A 7,590-nucleotide genomic window follows, 5' to 3' on the forward strand; every position below is an offset into this window, starting at 1 on the left:
TAATGTGACATTCGAGCCTTGGAGCATGAATTTCCTTTTACTAACCTAGCAAGTATAATTCAAGAACTAAGAGAAGTTACACAAACTAGGGTTCTGAGTTTTATACTAGGAATTATGCAAACTTTCAAAGAAAACATACTATTTCGATTAGGGATAATAGAACAACAAAAATCCTAATGAATCTTCAATGTTTTAGAAACCCTATGCCTAAACAAGATATGAAAAAATCAAGGAACCCACTGAATTCTAGGGACCTTATGAATGAAAGGAATCCACTAGTGAAATCTCACATACTTGGTGATGAAATCTATGTAAAAATACTTTAGTTTTTGGAGCTGAACTTAAAGAAGACCTCTTCCTGTTCTTGGAAGAAACTATTGACCTTTACTCTTCTTTTCATTCTAATTAGGGTGATTTTAGGAAAATGAGGGTTTTAGGTAGGTTCTGACTATATTATTAGCCTTAGATTGAGTAAACCGATGTTGTTTAGGTACTAAAGGGTGTAGTTTAAATGCCCAAAACATAGGGGAAAAGACCAAAATGACCATGGTTAAAAGTTGACGAAGGTCATCCACGGTGGGACTGATGGTCCATCGTTTGGACCAAGGCCCATCATTTGGGTCATGGTTATGGCCCTACCAGCAGGGCTCTACTGAAACGATCATAATGTTTTACTCCAATCTTGGATTTTAGGAAACTTTGTGGCATTGGAAATTGGACTCGATTATCTTTAATTTGATAAGTCATGGGCCACCTAATTCATTTTGTGCTAAAAGATATGATCGTTTGAAGTTGACCCAAAACCCAATCGTTGAACTTCCCCAATCACGATCAAATTCACGAGCAGTGTGAAGCACCATGGGCCATGTAGTCCACCGTGGTCCTTCACAATGAGTAGGGGTGGTACTGGGTCATTTTCACGGGCACTTTGATGGGCCAGGTGGGGTTCTACTGATCGTCGATTGGTTTGTGGTTCCTCACAATGTCCTTGGATTTCTGGCTTGCTTTCACAGGTAGGTTGACTGACCATGTGGGGTTCTAGGATCCGTGGACCTCTCCTTGGTTCACTTATTTTCCCTGGTTCAGTCTTAGGTAGAATTCTGAGGTGTTACAATTCCTTCGTATAGAATGGCTCCAACTTAGTTAAATGTATCAAAAGAGCAATTGAGAGACCTACTTTATAAAGGTTTGACCCGACCTAGTGTCTCACCATGGAGTGCTCTGGTATTTTTCGTGAAGAAGAAGGATGGTTCCCTTAGAATGTGTATCTACCGCCAGTTGAACATGGTCACCATAAAGAATAAGTATCTGCTTTCATGAATTGATGATCTTTTTTATCAACTTCACAGTGACAATTGCTTCTTAAGATGGACCTTAGATCTGACTATCATCAGTTGAGAGTAAGAGAAAGTTACATCCAGAAGACAACATCCAGGACCTATTATGGTAATTACGAGTTTCATGTTATGTCTTTTTGTTTGAATAAAGCTCATGCAGCGTTCATGAATCTTGTGAATTGATTTTTTAAGCCATATCTTGAGATGTTTGTGATTGTATTCGTTGATGACATTGATTTATTCGATGATGAGGAGGATTATTCTAGTCATCTCACATTAATTCTCCTAACTTTAGAGACAGGGAGTTGTATGCTAAATTTTGTAAGTGTAACTTTTGGCTTGAGTCTGTAGCATTCTTAGGTCACATTGTACTTTGTGAGGGTATTCAAGTTGATAGCGAAAAGATTGAGGCGGTGCAGAACTGGCCCACACCCACGTCTCCATTAATATAAGAAGTTTCTTGGGATTGGCTAGTTATTACAAAAGGTATGTCGAGGGGTTCTCATCTATTTTATCCCCGTTGATTAAGTTTACTCAGAAAATGGCTAAGTTTCAATGGTTTCAAACTTGTAAGAAAACCTTTTAGAAATTTAAAACACGGTTAACTACTACCCAGTGAGGACCCTACCAAAGGGTAGAAAAGGCTTTGTTGTTTATTGTGATGCGTCCAGAGTTGGACTTAGTTGGTTTGAGGTTGGTGAAGTTGAGTTGATAGTGCCAGACTTGATTTATCAAGCCATGGAGAAAGTGAAAGTCAATCAAGTAAGGCTAAAAACAACACAGAGTCGTCAGAAAACTTTTATAGATGATAAGAGGAGAGACTTAGATTTTGAGGTTGATGATCGGGTCTGCTTGAAGGTTTCACCTATGAAAGGTGCTTTAGGATTCGATAAGAAGGGGAAACTTTGTTCCCGTTACATTGGTCCTTAGCGGATATCGAAGAGGGTTTGCAATGTAGCTTACGAGTTGGAGCTACCTTCAGAATTAGCAGCAGTTCATCTGGTGCTCCATGTATCCATGTTAAAGAAGTGTTTGGGTGATCCTTCACTCATAATACCGACTAAAAAAATATTAGTTTCAAGGACAGCCTATCTGATGAGAAAATGCCCGTTCAAGTTCTGCATTGTCAAGTTCGCAAGTTGAGGACCAAGCAAGTATCATCTGTAAAGGTCTTATGGAGAAATCAATTTCTCGAGGAAGATATTTGGGATGCCAAGGAGGATATGAAGAAGAGATACCCACATCTCTTTCCTTCCGGAAAATTCAAAACTGAGGTAATAACTTTCTGTCAAAGATTATTTAAATTGCCACATTAAGCTTATGTGGGTTGCTTCTTGTGTGCCTGAGTTGGGGTAGTTGGATACTTTTCACCCCTGTTTTTCTTAGTGTGGTCTTATTCAAAGAAGAATGTTCCCAAGGGAGAAATATTGTAACACCTCAAACTTAAGTTAGTTTTTAGTTTTGGGTAAACTCCAAACAACCTTATCTTTTTATCACATAAAGGGTTATGTGGCCATGACATATCAAATCAAAGGTTTGTGAGTCCTCTTTCCAACACAACCAAGTTTTCTAAATTTCAAGCTCAAGTAAAAAGGTATGGCCATTTGAGTGAAGCCTCTCTAGTTATGGCTTTTCATCCATTTGGGAAAAGGGTATTTTTGTCTTTTCCTTACCCTACTAGACCTAAACCATTTTTTTCACATCTAATAAAGGTCTAACATTATTTAGACCACTTTCCCACATTCCTAAATGGTTAAACTTTTAGGGCTACAATTTAACGAGAGGAAAAAAGGGCTTCCAAGTGTTCTTCCAAGAATTGAAGAATTTCGCCAAGAACAACAATTCTTTCGAGGTATGTAAGCTTCTCATAGTGTTGAGATTGTTCACCCTCACGCCAATCATGTAATATTTTTCATGAATTTGTCCATGAGATTGTTTATATTGAGATTCTTGAGAAGTTCTTGAGTTTTAACCCCATTCATTAATATTTGAGGTTTTTGAGTTCTTGAGGTGACAGTATTGCGAATGAGTGGTGTTTCTTGATGGATTTTGTGTGGGATTTCATAAAAATTGTGATGCATTTATGAATCAAATAGAGATCGGAGGAAACTATCTGATTTTAGATGAGTTAAGACTTGAATTTGAACAAGAAAATTTGTCAAATTTTTGGGCACGAGTGTAGGGCGGCGTGCCACCACTGCGACAAGACTACTGGCCAGTAGTTTGGGGTGGCGCCCCAAACAGGGTCGCCAAGTCCTTTTCTTTTCCGTCCTTCATTCTATATATGTTCTTTCAAATCATGACTATGCTCTCTTCCTAATATCAACTCTTAAAGTCTTCATTAATCTTTTAGAGATCCTACATGTCATAATCACATATCTCAATTAACATTTTTAATTAAAGTAAAGTTAAGAGGTAAGTTCAAGAGGTCCTTTTTGAGTCACTTTGACAACTCTTTCAATTTATTATAGTTTTGAACTAAATGTTCAGTAAATGAGTATGAGAATTAGGAGAGTTATCTTTAATGTTCTGAAATGAGCATAAGGGAACAAAATATTGATAACGCTCTACTACACTTCTTCCAATTCAAAGTGTAGGCGGTCGTAAATAAGTATAAACCCAATGATGAATTGGGGTTGATACCACAGGGAGTGATAGGGTAAAGAATTCAATTATAAAGTAAAAGTGTGTTTTAATCTTTTGTAGAGGTAAAGGAATGTAACATAAACTAAATCTCGATGTTTCAATTATCACTATCAAATGGGTCGATTTAGTAACCAATTGTTTAACAAGTAACAATTAACACTAGAGTTAAACGACTAGAGAGAAGACCTTAGAAATGTGATCAGTTGAATGCTAATTTTGCTTAATTGGTAATTACTAATTGCTTTAAGTTTTTGATTTGCAACGGGTAGGCTAGGTTTTGAATACAATAGCAATCTCTCGATCAACTATCATGTTTTGGTTGAGTGTTTTTCAAACTCAATAAGCTCACAATATTAAACAACCCAATTCATTAATTTACCCACTTTCTCAAGCTCGGTAGTAAAGATGAGATCAAGCCCACTTTCTCAAGTTGGATTTTAAAGACGCAATCAATACAACTATCAATCATTCATTCTACTATAATACCTCTTTCTCAAGCAAGCATAAAGAGCTAACCTAGAACCGAGTTTGTAACTTCAGTTCATCAATTGAAACATGAACAAACAATTGAACTCACTTTAAAACAACATTAAATTCATCAATTAATAACACCTATTAGTTGATTAACGCATTCGATTACATGATCACACCCCTAAGGTAAAGGAGTTTTAGCCAAACATAATGAAAAGTAAGAAATCGTACCAAATAGATTATTCATCAAAATTATCAATGATCTGCAAATACCCAATGCTAAAATCAAAGCTAGAATCCTAAAATCTAAAATTTGAGATCTAAATCTTCTCCAAAACTGTTCAACAATATAAGAATGTGAAAAACTCTCTAAACTCAAGAATACAATATGTGGGAACTCTAGGCACTCTTTTTCTTCTTTCAAAAAATTAATTTATACGCTCCCAAAAAGTCAGCATGGACACCACTTGGCGAAGTTAGCCGGGATCGCAGACCCACTCGGCGATCCGCCGAGTTGCTCTATTTCTCGCCTCTTGGCTTGTCTCCTGCATCAAATTTTTCTAGATAATCAGGCGAGCATGATCGCGATGGCCAATCCATTCGGCGTGTCGCCAAATAAACTTTTTTATCACCAAGTTGATTCGATAAATTGGATATTGTGCTGGAATATTAGGCGAGTTGTAGGTTCACTTGGCGAGTCACCAAGTGGCTTCTGTGAGCTCCAGCTTTTCTTTTCTTCAGCTTTCCAACTTTTTCCCTCCATTTCACATAATAATGTCCTTGCCTTGCTCTTAAATTTTCATTGCTGCATATTAACACATTAAAATCAGTTATGAGCACAAAATAGGCATTTAGGACACTAATTAATTCAATATTAATCCCGAAATGAGTCGAAATTCCTAACTCATCAAGTATTCCCAGAGAAACACTTTTGAATTTTCAAACAAAGAAACATCGATTTCAAAATGAGTTGAGTTCTGAGGAGTTTCATAGCATTAACTCTTTTAAGAGGTCCATTTGCATAATTACCTCAAATTGAGAAAGAGTATCTTTTTAAACATTTGAGAATGAGTTATAAATATTACTGGGAGTGGTATTGAGCACCGATAAAGGGATGAATCCAGACAACTCAAAATCCTCATAAACCATGCATGCCAACATAGGTAAATGATGATACTTTTAAGACGATTCCTTATTTATTTTAAGCAGAGCTTAGTGGATCCACTTAGTTGAGCTATTCTATACCCTGGCAAGGTATAGGATAGTTCTGGCACTGTGGATGAGACATTGTATCATAATGTAGCTCATAGTGATTGTTGTCGATTAGATAAACTCTCGATTAAGAGTAAAGAGTTTATTTAGAGACTTTGAGTTGATCACTTATGTTAAACTAATTATTTCTAGATTTTCATTGAGTTAAGTTGTTATTAAAACATTTTGAGTTAAATCTTTGAAGTTGAGGTTTTTATTTTGTTGAGTAAGTCTTCTGTTGAGTAGTAAATCAAGCCAAAGGTTCTATTGGGGACCAGCGATGGTTGTCAAGTACAGGTCACGTCCAGGGTGTAGGCTCAGGGCATGACAAACTTTTTATCAGAGCACAGACGTTGAGTTTCCTAGGGTGGCTTTAAAACTGTGTCTGTAGATTCCTTGTTATCAGTGTGAAGCGCGTCACATCTATAATTAGGAGGCTATTCTTATAGGGAACATGGACATAGCAAGGCTTATGATCCATGTGCAGCAAGTTGAGGAAGTTAAGTTGAAAGATAGAGAAGAGTTCCGCAACAAGAGGGCTAAGACATTAAATCAGGAGTCCGACCAGTTGATGAGTCCACGATTTAGACTATTTTAGGGATTTATTTTGATGGATTGAGTGTCCTCAAATGCATATTTTGTCTCAATAACTGATGAAAATCCTTGAGTTTTAGGTATTTGGAATTAGAGACTAAGCATGGACATTATTGGGCAAAAAGGAACAAGGCAACTGAAAAGAATGAAGAAAAGACGGCCAGAGGATCGCCTAAACAATTAGGCGAGTAACTGAATGGCTATGGTCTCTCCTAATGTTCCACTGTGCCAATCTCTAAAGAAGAAAATTGAGTCGGCAATATAGAAGAGCAGGAGTCATCGAATGATTTCGCGATGCAGTTCTCCATCGCCCAATGTTATAGAACTTGAATTTACTGAAGGCCAACGCAGAAAGGCGATGAACCAGACCATAGGGCAGATCGCCGAGTGGATCGTCGATCCCGACTAACGTCACCGAGTGGTCCTTCGTAGAGCACTTTTTGACAAATATAAATACTTGTTTAAATTCTTAGCTTAGTATAAGATTGTGTATGCAATCAGTATTAAACATTATTTTCAGATTTCAGAACTTAGAGTTTTAGAGACTTTGTTCCTTAGCATTGATGATTTGAAGGTTTTCATTTCTAAGCAATTGGAAGAGGGTATTGAAGATTATTCATCTTAGATGTGTGTAAAGACTATATCTATCATACCCATTTGATGGAAACACTTTTTGGTATCAATTTCTATCTCTTTACTGAGTCTATCTAAAACCCCAATTCTTGGGGTGTGAATATGTGAATATGGGTTGAATTTATTACTGGGTATTGCTAATAGATAGTTACTTTGTTGTTTAAAGGTGATTTCATTCAGTAGTTGTGTTTGAATTTAATGGGGTTGTAGTTGCAAATACAATTTTATCTTCGTGTTTTTGACTTGCTCGAGAGAGAGATTTTAAAATCAAAAGTACTAAATTGATAGTCTGTGGTTATTGGGTTGTCATGGGTTCAGCTCGAGCGAGTGAATCCTAAACCCTCTCCCACACATTCAGCTTGAGAGAGTGAATGGACTAAGGCGAAGGTTGTGTTTCATTGCCGCTAATTCGTGTTCGAGAGAAATTGATTTGATTCGGGGTAAATTGTTTGAGAGAAAATTTACCCCAATAAAGTCTAGCATAGTTACAAATTTACAGCGATTTACTATCAATAGCATTTACCCAGTTGTTTATTTTAGCCCATATTCCTAGCACATCCTAAGAATCTTGTCTCCATATTTGCATTTTCATTTTTTTAGTTGTCATTCTAGTTTATAATTGATTACAAAACCCCCTTTGATAATTGACACTTATGTC

The sequence above is a fragment of the Solanum stenotomum genome, chromosome 8 (genome assembly GCF_019186545.1).
Source record: "Solanum stenotomum isolate F172 chromosome 8, ASM1918654v1, whole genome shotgun sequence".
Taxonomy (NCBI): Eukaryota; Viridiplantae; Streptophyta; class Magnoliopsida; order Solanales; family Solanaceae; genus Solanum; species Solanum stenotomum.